This window comes from Protopterus annectens, chromosome 9.part0, assembly GCF_019279795.1.
Source record: "Protopterus annectens isolate FY-2018-M chromosome 9.part0, PAN1.0, whole genome shotgun sequence".
In the NCBI taxonomy this organism is placed as follows: Eukaryota; Metazoa; Chordata; order Ceratodontiformes; family Protopteridae; genus Protopterus; species Protopterus annectens.
Genome location: NC_056743.1, coordinates 1531436579 through 1531454747, shown reverse-complemented (window position 1 = coordinate 1531454747; position 18169 = coordinate 1531436579). Strand labels below are relative to the sequence as shown.

Here is an 18169-nt window from a genome sequence, read left to right as displayed (position 1 = left end):
GTAAAAGGTAGAAGATATAGGTACGTACCAGCAAGTAAGAGGGGAAGGAGGGAGGGTAACCTGGACTGCAGCAGTGTATACACTCGAACATCTACATTTATGGTAGGTACAAAACTGTACTATGTTCATCGCGTTACACTGCTGCAGTCATTACACTTGGGTAGAATCCCAAAGCTGAGGTAGGGTGGCTGGTTCTATAAGGCATTAGGTGTGGCTATAAGGCCCTGCAGCACAGCAGTGGTGAAACCAGCTCTGGGTTTAGTGTGTAAAGGCAGATGGTAATGCTTGGTGAAGGTATGCACAGAACTCCATGTTGCCGCTTCCAAAATATCCTTGGTAGGCACTCCTCTGAGGTAGGCAGTTGAAGTGGTTGTTGCCCTGGTGGAGTGAGATCTAATGCTAAGTATAGGTTTCCCATGGTGTGTGTAGCAGAAACGTATGCAATGTCCTATCCATTTTGAAATGGTCCGTTTTGAAATGGCTTTTCCCTGTCCTCCTGCAGCATATGCTACCAGTAATTGCTGAGATTTTCTGAAAGCTTTGGTTTTGTCCAAGTAGAAACGTAACTGCCTGTGAATGTCCAAAGAATGCAGTAAGTCTCTCCCCTTTATTCTGTGGTTTTGGATAAAAAGTTGTCAAGTGAATAGTTTGGTTTAGAGCCACACTTGAAACCACCTTTGGCATAAATGTAGGGTTAGTTCTTAAGGACACCCTGTCCTGGTGGAAAATGAGGAAAGATTCCACTGCCATTAGTGCCTGTAATTCTGAAACTCTTCAAGCTGATGTTATTGCCAGGAGGAGAGCAGTTTTCCAAGAAATATATTTTAATTCTGCTGTGTTAGCTGGCTCAAAGGGAGGTAAAGTTAATTTTTCCAAAACAAAGTTGAGGTCCCAGGTTGGAGTAGGTGCTCTACGGGGCGGTCTTGTTTTTAGCCCCTCTGAGGTACTGTTTTAGCAAAGGATTAGAGAAAATTGGTGAATCCGTGTTGTAATGAGCAAAGATGGCAGAGGCGTGGATCTTGATGGATGAAAAAGAGAGGCCCTTGTCCAGCATCTCAGTTAAATATTGTAGCATCTGAGGAATGTTTGGGACAAGAGGGTCAAGGCTGTGAGCCTGGTTCCAGGCACAGAATCTTTTCCATTTATCCGAATAGACTTTCCTGGTAGCAGGCCTTCTGGCCTCCAGAATGACATCCATAACAGCTTTGGATAGAGGCATTGCTTGCTTGACTAAGGAATTTTCCATGTAGCTAGGTTTAAGGTCTTTAGCTGCCTGTGAAGTATCTGACTGTTGTGCTGAGTCAGCAGATGTGGGATTTAAGGCAATATCCAGGGTGGTTCTTGTGCTAAATTCTTTAAGATTGGGTACCAGTACTGGCGTGGCCAGTCTGGAGCAATCAGGATAATCTTTGGCTCTTCTTGCCTGGCTTTTATGAGAACCTTTGGAAGGAGAGGTAGTGGAGGGAAAGCGTATACTTGTAGGTTTTTCCAGCTAAATGAGAGGGCATCCACTTTCCATGCTTGTGGATGGTAACTCCTTGTGCAGAATTTCTGTAGCTGGCAGTTCATTGGGGATGCAAACAGATCTATGTCCGGACTCCACCATTTCTGTGTTATTCTGAATATTTTTGGATTCAATTCCCATTCGTGGGGGGTCCATGATGTTTCTTGCTTAAGTCGTCTGCCAGTGTGTTTTCCTCTCCTGGCAGGAATTGTGCTTGTAGATGAACTTGATAGTTTAGAGCTGTGTTCCACAAGGTCATGGCTTGTCTGCAGAGGAGGTAGGAGTGAGTGCCCCCTTGCTTGTTTATGTACCACATAACTGTGGTATTGTCTGTCTTTAGCAATAGTTGCCCTGGATGCAGCAGGTCCTTAAAAGCTATAAGGGCATTTTGTACAGCTAACATCTCTTTTTGACTGATGTGAAGATGCCTTTGTTCTGCGGGCCACTTGCCCTGAATACACTTTCTTGCCATGTGTGCTCCCCAGGTGTAATCCGATGCATCTGTTGTCAGTGTTTGTCTGGCTGTGGGTTGAGTAAAAGGCTGTCCCTTATTGAGGTGACAAGCTTGAGCCCACCATCAAAACTCCTGTTGAAGGCAAGAGATTAGTGGTATAACTGTTTCCAAACTGACAGTGTTGAGACCATACATTCTTTAGGTACCACTGTAGTTTCCTCATATGCAGTCTGGCATATGGAATTAGTAGTATGCAAGATGCCAAGTAACCCAAGGCCTGCAGAATTTTTCTTGCAGGGAGTTGGGCTTTTGTTGCCATCAATTGAAAGTACTGAGTCAGTTGTCCTTGCTTGTCTGGCGTGAGATAAGCCATCTGGACCGTTGTGTTCAAGCTGGCACCCAGGAATATTATCTCTTGTGAGGGCACTAGTTTTGATTTCTTTTCATTTACTGTGTACCCCAGGCAACTTAACTTTTTTACAAACGCCAGAAGCTCTAGAAGAATGTCCTTGCTCTCTGCTTGAATCAGGCAGTCGTCCAGGTATGGATAAATTTGAATTCCTTTCTGTCTGCAAAATGCAATAATGGGTGCCAGGCACTTTGTGAAGACCCTGGGCACAGTAGATAAGCCAAAGGGCAGTGCAGAGAATTGATAGTGCATTGAACCTGCTATGAATCTGAGGCATCTTCTGCAGTTTTGTTTGATAGGGACATGCAGATATGCCTCCTTGAGGTCCAAGGTCACGAGCCAAGCTTTCTTGCCCAGCATGGGAAGAAGCTGCTGTAGTACCAACATTTTGAATTTCGGAACATCCAGGTAAGGGTTTAGAGAAGAAAGATCCAGAAAGTACAGTTTTGTACCTACCATAAATGTAGATGTCCGAACAGGATAGCATCTGCGTCATAACAAATGGGTTGTCCTGTCGTCAGGCAGCCCTTCGGTCGGCCGGATTCCAAAGTCTGGGTCTGGCCTCGGCTGGTGTCGCACTTCACCCGACGTCATCTCTGCTGGTCTTCGGGTATAAAGGCATCAGCCGACGCCATTTTCCTCAGTGTTTCTTGCCCCAGATGCCAGTTGTCCTCTTGGAAAGCTAAATTTTGGATAAATGCCAATGTTTCCAAAAAAGTAGAAGGCAAACACAAAAATAAGCATGTATGTACATATATACAAACAAATACACCATAAGAGACCCCCCCAGCTAGCTATTAGGAGGGTAAATACCCTAGGAGTACCACAGAGGGGAAGGAGGGTGGGTAATCCTGACTACAGATGCTATCCTGTTTGAACATCTACATTTATGGTAGGTACAAAACTGTACTATGTCCTTCAAGGATGCATCTGCAGTCATAACAAATGGGTAGAATACCATAGCCAAACTAGGGGAGGAGGAAGAAGAATTATGGTGTAGTTAGGATCCCTTGCAAAACAGCAGTGGCAAACCCTGCTCGGGATCTAGAGTATAGAGGTAAGTTATAATGCTTGGCAAATGTATGCACGGAGGTCCAAGTAGCCGCCTCAATAATGTCCTTGGTTGCCACTCCTCGTAAGAAAGCTGTGGTAGTGGCTGTAGCCCTTGTAGAGTGAGGTCTTATGTTCTGTGGAATTGGTTTTCCATGGTAGGAGTAACAGAATCTTATGCAATTTCCTATCCATTTGGAGATTGTCTGTTTGGAAATTGCTTTTCCTTCCCTTCCTGTTGCATAGGCTACTAAAAGCTGGTCAGTTTTTCTGTTACCTTTGGTTCTGTCCAGGTAGTAGCGTAACTGTCTATGTACATCCAAGGTATGCAGCAGTCTTTCCCCCCTGTTCTGTGGATTGGGAAAGAAGGTAGGTAGGTGGATTGCCTGGTTTAGAGACACTCTGGATACCACCTTAGGCATAAATGTAGGATTAGTTCTCATGGACACTATCTTGATGGAAGATTAGGAAGGGTTGTACTGCCATTAAGGCCTGTAGTTCAAACCCTCCTTGCTGAAGTAATTGCCAGTAGGAAAGCAGTTTTCCATGATAGGTGTTGAAGATCTGCTGTTGCTGCTGGTTCAAATGGAGGGAGTGTCAATTTTTCTAGCACAAAGTTCAAGTCCCATGCTGGTAATGGTGGTTTCCTAGGAGGTTTTACATTCTTGATTCCTCTGAGGAACTGCCTGAGTAGAGGATGTGAGAAGACAGGGATCGAAGCTGTATTCTGCAGAAATAGCTGATGCATGTATCTTGATGGAGGAATAGGACAGGCCTGTATGGAGAAGCTCTGCCAAGTACTCCAGGATGTTAGCAATATCTATCTTCGACACATCTTTTCCTCTTTCAGTACTCCAAATGACAAACCTTTTCCATTTTCCTGCATAGTTCCTTCTTGTTGAAGGTCTGCGGGCTTCAAGGATAATGTCTTTAACCCTTTGGGATAAGTCTGGGTTAGTTGCTGTTATGTGATGTTCCAGGCAGTCAGTTGCAGAGTTTTTAGGTTTGGATGCATGATGTTGTAGTTGTTCTGAGTTAACATCAAAGGCATCAGGGTAGTGTCCACATTCTCCCCGAGACATGCTCCTCAGCAATGGATACCAATGTTGTCTTGGCCAATTTATCAGAATTATCCTTGGACGTTCCTCTTTGATTTTCAGTAGTACCTTGTGCATCAAAGGGAGAGGTGGAAATGCATATGCTGTCAGGCCTTTCCAACTGAAGGATAGAGAGTCCACCTTCCATGCAAGTGGGTGGTATGTCCTTGTGCAGAATTTCTTGAGCTGGTGATTGAGTGGGGATGCGAATAGGTCTATTTGTGGCATTCCCCATTTCTTTGTGATGGCCTTGAAGATGTCCGGGTGTAGCATCCATTCGTGAGCATCCGAGGTAGGTCTGCTTAACATGTCTGCTAGGGTGTTTTCTTTTCCCGGTACAAATATTGCCTGTAACTGGATGTTGTAGCTCAGAGCCATATTCCAAAGGTCCAGAGTCATTCTGCATAGGGGGTATGAATGAGTGCCTCCCTGTTTGTTGATGTACCACATGACTGTGGTGTTGTCTGTCCTTATCATTAAATGGCCTTCTTTGAGGAATGGTCTGAAATTCTGGATTGCTAGTTTTACTGCCAGCATTTCTTTTTGATTTATGTGCAGGTGCAGCTGGTCTGGAGTCCATAATCCTTGTATGCATTTGTCCAGCATGTGTGCCCCCCAGCCTAGGTCTGAGGCGTCCGTTGTGATGGTTTGGCTTGCTTGAAAGTTGTGGAAGGGCAAGCCTAGGTTTGACTGGCATGCTTGAGCCCACCATAGGAACTCTTGTTTCAGGCATGGGATTAGTGGGATTTCGGTTTCTAAGCTGTGCCCGTGTTGAGACCATAAATTCTTTAGGTACCACTGTAGCTTTCTCATATGCAGTCTGGCATGGGGGACCAGGATTATGCATGATGCCATGAAGCCCAAGGCCTGCAGTACTTTTCTTGCTGTTTGTTCTGCTTTGTTAATGCCAAGAAGTAAAGAGGGAGTTGTTCTTGTTTTTCTGCAGTTAGGAATGCCATCTGTTTTACTGTGTCCAATTCCGCACCCAAGAATGTTCTTGTTTGGGATGGTATCAGTCTTGACTTTTTTAAATTGACTGTGTATCCCAGGGCTTGTAGTAAGCAAATGACTCTTTGTAAGTCTTTTGTCAGCTTGCTTTTGTTGTCCGCTTGTATCAGGCAGTCGTCCAGGTATGGATAAATTTGGATTCCCTGTAGCCTGCAATGAGCGATTACTGATGCCAGGCATTTTGTGAATACTCTGGGCGTAGTAGATAAGCCAAAGGGCAATGCTGAGAATTGATAATGCTCTGATCCTGCAAGAAATCTGAGGTATCTTCTGCAATTTGGTCGTATGGGGACGTGCAGGTATGCCTCCTTGAGATCTAGAGTTACCAGCCAACACTCCTTGCCCAGCATGGGAAGAAGTTGCTGTAGGGTCAGCATTTTGAATTTTGGGACAATGATGAATGTGTTTAAGACTGACAGGTCGAGAATAGGTCTCTAACTTTTCTCTCTTCTTGGTACTAGGAAGAGTCTGGAGTAGAATCCTTTGCCCTGTTCTGTTAGTGGTACTCTTTCCACAGCTCTCATCTTTGTTAATTGAGCTATCTGCTTTAGAGCTTCTGTTTTTTGATTTGGAGGTAGGTTTGGCATTCCTCTTTTTACTGGTAAGCTGTGGAAGTGAAACCTGTAGCCTTGGTCTATGGTTTGCAAAATCCACTTGTCTTTTGTGATATAGTGCCAATTTCTTGAAAATAAGGCTAACTTTCCGCCTAAAGGTGCTGCTATTTGTTCCCTGGTAGGCGGTGTCAGAGCCCAGTCACTGTGATTGTCCTGTTGCAGTGGCAGTGGTTGTGTCTGTGCCTCGCTGGTTATTGCCTTGCCACTGGCGTCCTCTGTAGGCACCTCCTCTGGATTGATTTCTGCCTCTGGAACGTCTATTCCTGCCTCTCTGAGATTTTGAGGAGTCTGGAAAGGACCAATTTTTGGAAGGCCAGTTCCTGCTAAACCTTGGGGGCTGAACCTGTAAGAAATCCTTAACTGTTTGTACAGATTTTGCCTTCTCTTCCATTTTCTTCATTACTTGCTGAGCAGGAGTACCAAACAGACTGGCCTTATCCATAGGAGCATCTAACAGCTTTGCTTTAACATGATCCGGCAAGACCTGTTCTTTCAACCATGCATGCCTTCTTATAACTGTGCCAGTCATGGCTGATCTAAATGAAGCCTCCAGTGCATCATAGCCACATTTTAAAGAATGGTTACTAACCTGCTGAATGTTATTCACCATTTCTAAAACATATTTCTTATCTAAGGAGTCATCAGAGGACAGTTTCTTAGTTAACTGATCAAGCATAAACTCTTGGTATTGGATCATATGAAACTGACAGTTCAAAGCTCTAGCAGAGAGAGTAGCAGAGGTGTAAACTTTTTTCCCCCATCTCTCTAATGACCTGGATTCCCTTTCAGAAGGGAGAGGGTTTTTTGCTGAGGTCGAAGCTACTGCCTTAGGCCCCTGGGAGATAGTCTCAGGATCTGCAAGTGGGGCCTTGTATAGGTGGTGATGAGTGTCTGGTACCCTGTAAAACCTATCTGGTTTGGCAGGGGCTGGAGGTAAAGTATCAGGAGCAGTGCAAACATCATTAAATGCATCATCCACAACAGGCAGAACTGGAGGTATAGCTAAGGGCCTATGTTGTGGTAAGTGTAGAAAGGTCCTAAGCCTTTTTCTTGAATCTGAGAAATCTTGTCCCTGCCATTGGAATTGTTCTCTCATGGCATGTAAGGTTTCCCCAAAGGAAAATTCCTCTGGTGGAGAGGCAGATGGAATAGATTCTTCAGCATCGGAATCTTCATAAGTAGAAAAAGGAGCCTCTGGATGGTCTGTAATGTCTGAGTCATCCGAAGAATCAGAGGACACTGGCTCTGGGGGCTCTGCTCTAGGTCTCTTTTCTGGAGGCTGAGAGGCCCTGTCTGGGTGAGATTGGGATCCCCTAATTAAAGAGATGAGATCCTCTGCCAGAGTAAGCATTTGTGAACTGGAACTGGGTCTGTGTGAGGGGGGCTTAACAGGCAATGATTTAGCAGTTTTGGCTGCTTTAGCCCTGGCAAAGGCCTTAATAGACATGGCTGCAGGAGGCCTAGCAGCACCACGTGCTGGTGTAGAGACATCCAAAGGGATGGTGTCTGATAATTCACTAGGAACCACATTAGTAGGCAAAACTTCAGAGGCCGATTCAACTAGGGTAGCAGGAGCCTCGGTAGTAGTCATGGATTCGGCTGAAGATTGACCCATTTGCTCGGTTTCGGCCGAAACCGACACTCGCGGTTTGCTTAACCGTGGTTTCGGCCGAAACCGCGGACCGCGAGTGTCGGTCTTTCTTTGCGGTTTTTAACAATTTGAGTAGTCGGAGGATCCGACGGCATAATGTACGCAAAATCTGAGCCGAAAAACTGTTCAGCAAACTCCGACCGACGTCTAAGCGTTCGTCGGTTGAAGGAAGCACAGGCTAAACAGGCTGCTACGTCGTGGTCTGGGCCTAAACAAGGTAAGCAGTAAGAGTGGAAATCTTTATGAGGTATTTGTTTCCCACAAGTTAAACAGTTATTTACTTTTTCTGACATCGGCTGAGGCAAGAAAGAGTCCCCAACAGGGTACTTAGCTTTTTAGAAGTCTTCGAAGTAGTATTCGGTAGTAGTTATCTCTGGATCTGACCGACCGGCACTTGCGAACAGCTTCTGCTTCGGGGGCCACGCGGCAAGAAAGACTGAGGAAAATGGCATCGGCTGATGCCTTTATACCCGAAGACCAGCAGAGATGACGTCAGGTGAAGTGCGACACCAGCCGAGGCCAGACCCAGACTTTGGAATCTGGCCGACCGAAGGGCTGCATGACAACAGGACAACCCATTTGTTATGACTGCAGATGCATCCTTGAAGGACATTGGGCCTCCAGGCTTTGTCCTTCCTGGGAACCAGAAAGAGTCTTGAATAAAATCCTTGTCCTTCCTCTTGTGGTGGTGCCTCTTGAATAGCTCATTTCCATGAGTGCTGTAATTTGTTTTTGAGCCTCTGCCCATTGATTTGGAGGCAGATTTGGCATTCCTTTTAACCTTGGCAAAGTGTGAAATTGGAACCTGTAACCTTGAGATACAATGTTGAGAACCCATTTGTCTTTGGTGATCCATTGCCAATTGTGATAGAAAAGTGCCAGTTTTCCTCCCAAGGGGGCTACCAAGAGAGAGACGTTTGGCAGCTGTAATGGGAAGTCATTGAGGGAGGCTGCTTTTTATATGCTTGGGGCCTGTCTTCCCCCTTCTTTCTGGCCTGGTGCACCCCATTGTCGAGGCCTGTAAGGACCTTGTGGTTAACCTCTACCCTCTTGGACGTCTGTATCTGCCCCTTTGAGGTCTAACAGGGAAGGATCAATTCTTTGCTGGCCAATTTCTGCTAAATCTTGGTGGTTGAACCTGTAAGAAATCCTTTACCATTTGCATAGATTTTGCCTTATCCTCCATTTTCTTTAATACCTCTTCTGCTTTAACTCCAAATAACACATCCTGCTGCAAAGGCGCATCCAATAATTTTGCTTTAACATGATCTGGTAATGCATGTTCTTTTAACCAAGCATGCCTTTTAATGACAGAGCCTGTAACTGCTGTTCTACAGGAGGCCTCTAAAGAATCAAAACCACATAGCAAAGTAGGCTTTTCCCACTTCAGCTGCATGCAATAAATCCTGCATTTCTTTAAAATTAGGAGGATCTGAATCTGGAAGCATTTTTTGTTTTAACTGAGACATCAAAAATTGCTGATATTTTAGCATGTGAAACTGGCAATTTAAGGCTCTCATTGCTAAGGTTGCAGACGTATATACTTTCTTTCCCCATCTGTCCAATGCTCTGGAATCTCTGTCAGAGGGGACTGGATTTTTTGCTGATGAGGCCTTAATCCCTTTGGGTCCCTGAGAAATAGTTTCAGGGTCAGCAACAGGGCTTTTATACAGGAATTTGTAAGAGTCAGGGACTCTCTAATATCTGTCAGGTTTAACTGGGGCTGGAGGTAAGGAGTCAGGGTTTAAGCTGGATTCAGTATACACGTCATCCATAATGTCTAACACTGGCGGAACAGCAAGGGGTCTGTGTTGAGGTAATAAAAGGAAGTCTCTGAGCCTTTTCTTGAATTCAGAGTAATCCTGGCCTTCCCAATGGAAATGCTCTCTCATGGTATGTAAGGTTTCCCCAAAGGAGTAGTCCTCAGGCGGAGAGGCTGATGGAACTGATTCCTCAGCATCAGAGTCCTCATAAGGGGGTAAAAAATATCCTAGGTCTGAGGAAAAATCTGAAGAAATGGACACCTGGTCGAATGAGTCATAGTCTGCATCCTGTCTGGGCCTTTTGTCAGGAGGGGGATGGGACCCTCTGATCAGAGTGATTAGGTCTTCAGCCATTTTGAGCATGTTTCTTAAGCATGGAGCCCTGTCCTGGAAAATGCTGTATTTGTTTCTTTGTTTTTAATGGAGACTTAGACTTAAACAGGGGGTTTAATGGTTAACTGAGTAGGTCTGAAAACACCCTCTGAAGCTTTGGGTTGCTCAGCTACTCTGGATCCCTCTAAAGGGTTAGCCTTGGTAGGCTGAAAAACTTGTGCGTCTGAGGACCCAGCCATCTCCACGTGGATGTTGGAGGCGGCCTGTGGTTCTTCAGAAGCGGTTGTCAGGGACTGCGAAGGTGCCTCGCTGAAAACCGGAGAACCGGCGACCGGCCTAGAAGAGGCTTAGTCAGGTTTGGGCCTTGGATGCCTGTCCTTGTCTTTGCACTTTTTATGTATTCCGGTCGTCGAAAGTTCCGACGGAATGATGCAAGTAAATTTCTGCCAAAATGTCGGGCAAAATCAAACAGACGTTTAATAGTGTGCTCGTTAAACCTAGCACAAAACCGACAACCAGTGACGTTGTGGTCTTGGCCTAGGCATGGGATACAATAGGAATGGAAATCCTTATGAGGTATTTGCTTCCCACAAGAAATACAGCTATTAACTTTTACTGACATCGGTCTGAGGCAAGAAAAAGTTTCCCCAATGGGGTACTTAGCTTTGTAGAAGACTTCGGATTCGGAAAGAAAATGTCAGGGGTCGGCCGACTGGCACTTGCGAACTGCTTTTGCTTCGGGCACCGCGCGGCAAGAAAGACTGAAGAAAATGGCGTCGGCTGCATCTTATATAGCCCTGTCGCACTGACGTCAGGGAAGAGGCGACAGCAAATGACACCAGACCAAGACTTTGGAACTCAGGCCAACTGGGGAACCGCCTGACAGCAGGATAACCCAAGTGTAATGACTGCAGCAGTGTAACACGAACATCTGATAGGTTTTTCCAACTGAAGGACAGGGCATCCACTTTCCATGCTTGTCTGTGATAAGTCCTTGGGCAGAATTTTTCCAGTTGATAATTCTGAGGGGAGGCAAATAGGTCTATGTCCGGGCTCCCCATTTCTTTGTTATCATGCTGAAGACTTGTGGATCTAGTTTCCACTCGTGAGGGTCCATAAGGTTTCTGTTTAAATCATCTGCCAAAGTATTTTGTTTTCCTGGCAGGAATTGAGCTTGAAGATGTACTTGGTAAGTCAAGGCTGTGTCCCGCAGTGCCATGGCTAGTCTGCAAAGGGGGTGAGTGTGTGCCCCCCCTGCTTGTTTATGTACCACATAACAGTGGTGTTGTCCATCTTTATCAGTAGTTGTCCTGGATGAAGCAAGTCCTTGAAGGCTGTCAGGGCATTTTGAACAGCTAACATCTCTTTTTGGTTGATATGCAGATGCATTTGTTTTGGGGTCCATATGCCCTGAATGCATCTTCCCGCCAGGTGGGCCCCCCATGCATAATCTGATGCGTCTGTTAAGGTTTGGCTGGCAAGCGGTAGAGGGAAAGACCATCCCATGTTTTGGTAACATGCCTTTGCCCACCATAGAAACTCCTGTTGTAGGCAGGGAATGAGAAGAATCATTGTTTCCAGACTGTGACAATGTTGACTCAAACGTTTTAGGTACCACTGTAGTTTCCTCATATGCAGTCTTGCATATGGAATCAGTAGAATGCAGGATGCCATGAACCCCAAAGCCTGCAGAGTGCGTCTTGCAGATAACTGGGTTTTTATTGCCATCAGTTTGAAGTAAGTAGTCCGTTGCCTTTGTTTGTCTGGCGTGAGGAAAGCCATCTGGGCAGTTGTATTCAAGCTTGCACCCAGGAGTGTTATCTTTTGAGAGGGTACCAGTTGTGATTTCTTTTCGTTTATTGTATACCCTAGGCATGTTAGAAGCTTTTTCACAAACGCCAGATGCTGAAGAAGAATGTCCTTATCTGCTTGAATGAGACCGTCGTCCAAGTGAGGACAGACTTGTATGCTTCCTTGTCTGCAAAGTGCAATTACTGGTGCCAGGCACTTTGTAAAGACCCTGGGCACAGTAGATAAGCCAAAGGGCAGTGCAGAGAATTGGTAATGCATAAAGCCAGGCTTGAAACAGAGGTATCTTCTGCACGATTCCCTTATTGGGATATGCAGGTATGCCTCATGTCTAATGTCACCAGCCAAGCATTCTTGCCCAGCATGGGCAGAAGCTGCTACCAAGTTAGCATTTTGAATTTTGGAATGTCCAGGTATGTGTTCAAAATTGATAAATCCAGAATTGGGTACCAGGCCTCGTCTTTTCTGGGTACAAAGAACAGTCTTGAATCAAACCCTTGTCCTTTTTCCTGCTCTGGTACTGGCTGAATAGCCCCCATATCCATGAGGGACGTAACTTATTTCTGTGCCTCTGCCTATTGATTTTTTGGCAGATCTGGCCAACCGTTTGCAATTGGCAGAGTGTGGAAGTGGCATCTGTACCCCTGAGACACTATGTTTAACACCCACTTGTCCTGGGTTATTAATTGCCAATTTTGAGCATAAAGTGCTAATTTTCCCCCTAAGGCTGCTGCCAAAAAATAAGTGCTTGGTGATGGCAGAGGGAAGTCATTGAGACTTTACTGTAGGGTTGCATTTTATTTCCTCCAAATTTGGAGATAGAAGAACCCCATTGCTTTAACCTGTAAGAATCCTGTGATTGGCATCTAGAACCTTTTGGGCATCTGGATTTGCCCCGTTGAGCTCTGTTGGACACAGGAAAGGACCATTTTGTTGTAGGCCAGTGTCTACTGAATCTTGGTGGCTGCACTTGTAAGACGTCTTTTACAGTTTGCATAGACTTAGCTTTGTCTTCCATTTCCTTTAAAACCTTGTCTGCCTTAATACCAAACAGAGTATCATGCTGTAAAGGTGCATCCAGCAATTTAGCTTTAACATGATTAGGCAAATTTTGCTCTTTTAGCCAGGCATGCCTTCTTATCACAGATCCAGTAACAGTGGCCCTGCAGGAGGCCTCTAAGGAATCAAAACCACATTGCAAAGTATGCTTTCCAACTTGTTCTGCTGCATGCAACAATTTCCGCAATTCTTTATTTTCTGCACATTCAGAAATCAACATCATTTTCTGTTTCAGTAATCCCATAACATGTTGTTGATACTTGAGCATATGAAACTGGCAGTTTAAGGCCCTAATTGCCAAGGTTGCAGATGTATAAACCTTCTTTCCCCATCTATCCAGAGCCCTGGAATCTCTGTCAGAGTGGGTAGGATTTTTTGCTGTTGAGGCCTTAACACCTTTTGGACCCTGTGAAATAGTTTCAGGGTCAGTAGCAGGATTTCTAAATAAAAAATTGTATGAGTCAGGAACCCTGTAATATCTGTCTGGCTTGCTAGGAGCCAGTGGTAAGGAGTCTGAAGTCAAGCTCAACTCTGAAAACACATTATCCACAATGTATAAAACAGGAGGTATGGCTAAAGGCCTATGCTGAGGGAGAAGGAAATCCCTGAGCCTCTTTTTTGATTCTGAGAAATCTTGACTCTCCCAGTGAAAATGCTCCCTCAAAGTATGCAAGGTTTCTCCAAAGGAATAATCTTCAGGAGGAGATGCAGATGGGATAGATTCCTCTGCATCAGAATCCTCATAGGGTGGTACAGATAATTCCTGATCAGAAGAGGAATCAGAAGAAATAGAAACCTGATCTGAAGATTCATAATAAGTGTCTTGCCTAGGCCTCTTATCAGGAGGGGGTTGGAAACCCCTGATCAAGGTAATTAGGTCTTCAGCCATTTTGATCATTTGCTTTTTGGGCATAGAGGCCTGAGCACGTGGCTCATGCATCTTTTTTTAGCTTTATATAAAAATGTTGTGGCCTGAATACACCCTCAGAAGCCGGTGCCTGCTCAGCAGCTCCGGACCCATCTGAGGGAGACATCCGCGGGTACAATATTTTGAGAATCTTGCGGCATGCATGGGTCTCGGCAGGGGCCTGCGACTCGTAAGTAGCGGGTATCAGGGGCTGCGAAAGTGCCTCACTGTGTACCGGTGACTGGCTTAGGAGAAGCTTTGTCGGTTTTGGACCTTGGCGGTCTGTCTCTGTCCTTTTCTTTGCGTTTTTTGTGTACTCCTTTAGTCGGATTGCTATCAAACAACATTTTAGGATAGTTAAATCTGTTTCCAAAATATTTTGAGGCAAAGATATACAGACGCTTAGTAGTGCGTTGGTTAAATCTAGCACAAAACCGGCAGCTAGGCACATTATGATCAGGGCCTAGGCAAGGAATACAGTATAAATGGAAATCATTATGAGGTATTTGCTTCCCACAAGTAATGCAATTATTAACTTTTACTGACATCGGTATGGAGCAAGAAAAAAGTTTCCCCAACGGGGTGCTTAGCTTTAGTGACGACTTCGGTTCTGAATTCGAAAATTTCAGGAGTCGGCCGACCGGCACTTGCAAACTGCTTTTGCTTCGGGCACCGCGTGGCAAGAAAGAGAAAAGAAAATGGTGTCGGCTGCCTGTTTTATACCCCTGACGACCTGACATCATGGAAGTGGAGACAGCAACCGACGCAGGACCCAAGACTTTGGAATTCAGGCCGACTGAGGGCAACTTGCCAGCAGATTACCCAAATGTAATGACTGCAATAGTGAAACATGAAGAACATGTGGGACAAAGTGCATCACATGGCAGCCTCACTTAAGACTTTGTCCGGAAGAAAATTTGTAAGATCCCAGTAAAACTCTAGGCAAGTGCTCATATTTCCCTTCCAGTAATCATTTACAATGCTGTAAAGCAGTAAATTTCAGGTAGCACCTTAGCGTGGCTTGTATAGTATGTTGTGTATTCAATGATTTTTTTGCTTACTCCAGCAGGTAGGGCCAAGTAGTACAGAGGCTGAAACTAGCAAGATTTTAGGCAAAGGCAGCTAGGAGTGGCAGGACAGCTGGGAACAGCAGGACTCATTATGAGGCTAGGACAGTTGGGAGTGGCAGGACTCATTTTGAGGCTAGAACAGAAGCACAGAAGGACAGATAAAAGTGGCACACTGAAGACAAATGATATTCTGGTGGTCTTAACTTCACCTGTTTCTCTCTGGATTTGAGTCTGCCTGTGTCAGACCCAGTAATCCCCACTGCTCTCTCGTGCTTGGGTTTGAGCTGTCTGCTCAGGCTCAGTAATCCCCATGGCTTTCTCTTGGTTTTGAGTCTGCCTCAGGCTCTGTAATCCCCATAGCTTTCCCTTGTACGTCTTTGTGCATCTGAAGTCTTTTCTATGTCTCACTGCTGTCTTGTGTACTTCTGCAGTGTGACTGTTCTGCATGCCAGTAACTGTCTTGTGGGAGGGGGTCAGTTTATCCAATGCTGCTCGTTTCAGTCTTGCCATATTGCTGTCATCGTCTTGGGTTTGGGAGTGGTGTTTCAGTTATGTTTTGTGGTAGTGCTGCCTTAGACTTCTGTAGATTTCTGTTCAGTCTTGCAGTAGTTTTGTCCTAGTCGTGTCTCTGTACTGTGGGGATGGGGTGCCTCTGTCCTGTGTGCCTGAGTCTGTGTGGGTGTTGATGTTCAGTCTTGCTGTAGTGCTGTCTTTACCAAGTGTGGGTGTCTGCCTTGTGTACAAGGGTCTGTGCAGCTGTGTCTTGTGTCTCTGTTCAGTCTTGCTATAAATGCCGTCTTATCTTGTATGGGTGTCTATCCTGTGTGCAAGAGTCTCTGTCTTGATATGCTTCTGTCTCAGTCTTGATATGCTTCTGTCCTGCATGAGGGAGTCTGTGTGGGTGTGTCTGTTCAGCCTTGCTGTATTGCTGTCCGTCTAGTCTGTGTTGTGCGTGGGGGTCAGTGGGGTGCCTTTGTGTACCTCTGTGGAACTGGCTACCTTGATGAGGTACAGAGGCTTATCGTAATGTAATATTGCTACTAAATGCCAGTCATAGCTCAATCTCATGGCACAAAAAATCTGGACAAGGTCACAGATAATGGGGGTACAGCCACAAAGATCAGGACAAATTTTAAATATTGCTCTTAACGGACAAAAAAATTAGTCACATCTGGACATTCCATGAAAATCTGGGCAGCTGAGCATGCAGTCAATGTGTGGGCACCTCTGAGTGGCTATTTTGCTGTGGTACTGGGGTTTGTCATAATGTAACATTGGTACTAAATGCCAGAGTGTACCTTGGCACATCAATTCTTAATGATCTGAATATAGTAACACTATAGTGGTCATTAAATGGTGCTGGATGTGCTTGACAGGGGTGCGACGGCAATGTGGTCACACTTCATATTATTCAGAGTAGGACCTCCAACTTGAAACTTGCTAGGGGCCTCCAAAATGCTAGCACCGGCCCTGTCCACTGCCCTATTTCTCCTGGCATGGCTGGCAGTACCTCCCTATGTCACAGGATGTAGCCTGCATTCTAGGGTAGTTATGATGTAAAGGAAGGAACTGATTATAGTGTACTGGATTTTTCATAAGAGCTATGTTGTTTTGCTGACTGCTGGCAGTGCGCTTATTTGTCTGAACAGCAGCACAGCATGGACATCTACCAGTTTAATGTTAAAATATTAACTATAAACACGTTTTTAATTTACCTTACTTTTTGCAGGCACAACAGTGCGAAATGCACTGTGTTGTGCTGCAACAGTTTGGTACTTAGTGAAGACAAGTTAAGGCTGTGAAATGTTAATGAACCACTTCCTGAACTGCAACTTTTGATTCCAACAGCCTTTGTCTAGTGAGAGTCTGACCCAGTCATTTCACAAGACAGTGCTCCTAGGCTACCCCTAAAATGAGACTTGTGTCCAGTATACTGTCCTAAGCTGTAAGCAAATTCATTATACATTAGTCTTTTGAATTGCTGCACCCTACAGACTTGTCACTAACTAGTGCCTCACTATAAGCTATTTTGACTATGAAACCTTGAACAGCTGTTTTAGTTTAATGGATTGCCAAATGCATTTTTTAAAATAAATGTAAGTTTCAAACGAGGAGGAGTTTGCTGTTATCCATGTTGTCCGTTTTCAATTTAAGACAGTTTTGTTTTTTCGTAAAACGGCTTTGTGTTTTTGCAGTAAAATTTTTAATAAAGGTTTTAAATTAAATCCAAATCTCTATGATAACTGTAAAGGAAAATAAAACAGTATGCATATTGACAGCTTTCAAAGGTGTTTTTCTGCAACTAAGAGACTGCCAAGTAATGGGATACTGGTATGCTTGCAGGACAGAGAACTAGTCTATTACTCTGCCTAGGGACCCTGTCTGACCATGATCCAGCACTGTTCGTACACTTCAGTCACCACACGATATAGAAAAAACAAAAATTAGGGAATACATGAGTATCTTTTAAACCAGATAAATGGGCAATACAAGAGCACTGTCCGGTTTAGTGACTTAGAGTTGCACAGTAAACAAATAGAGGTAGAAAGAATCTAACCATGTACCCTTCACTACAGGAAGCAGCTTGCTAAGCATTTCAGAGCCTTAATCTTTTGCAATAACTGCCAGGCCCTCACTTATCTTCATTTTCAGATAAAGCACCGAGGCTTAAAAAGCACTACAGTTTACAGTCAGTAATGCCAGTTACTAGAGAGATTTACAGCTTTAATATTCCCCTCAAATGTTCAAAAAAAAAGAAGTTATGTACTTACCATAACATTCCATGTTTGTAGTCCATCTCACCTATATTCTTGCTGGATGGGTTCGGAGCAGATATTCAGCTCAGGCTCGACTGATACTAAAGCTCGGGAGCTTTTACTGTCTCGAGGCTAGCCCCTATCCCATGGTGCCTCACGGCAATTCCCCAGATCTAGTTTGCAAGAAAGTAATAAATACCTATCACGTAATAAGAAAGAAGCTGTATAAATACAGCAAAGGATTAGAAACAATCCATTCCAGGTGGACAATAAAGAGCAAAGTCAGGCAGCCCGAAAAAGAGGTCCACTAGATCCCCCAGAAACACAGGAAGGGGGTTGGGAGGGACGCAAGAATATAGGCAAGATGGACTACAAACATGGAACGTTATTGTAAGTACATAACTTCTTTATGTTGTGTAGTCCTTTCTCGCCGTAATTCTTGCTGGATGGGACAGTGTCCCTAGCACCTTTATCCCGGGTGGCTCAAGCAAAGAGACTCTTCAACACAGTGGACCCAAAGGATGACCTGCCCTGGGAGGTCAAATCCAATTTGTAATGAGTGACAAATGTATGTGGTCTTGCCCAAGTAGCTGCTGCACAAATAGTATCAATTGGGAGCCTAGATCTAAAAGCACATGAAGTAGCTACAGCCAGAGTAGAGTGACCTTTAGCTTTTAATGGTAAT

General features: G+C 44.8%; 1 protein-coding gene across 1 annotated transcript in view; it reads right to left on the bottom strand.

Annotated features, from left to right (window-relative positions):
* LOC122812163 (protein SON-like) overlaps nucleotides 1-18169 on the bottom strand; it is a 230913-nt gene that overhangs the window by 173941 nt on the left and 38803 nt on the right. The window lies entirely within an intron of this gene.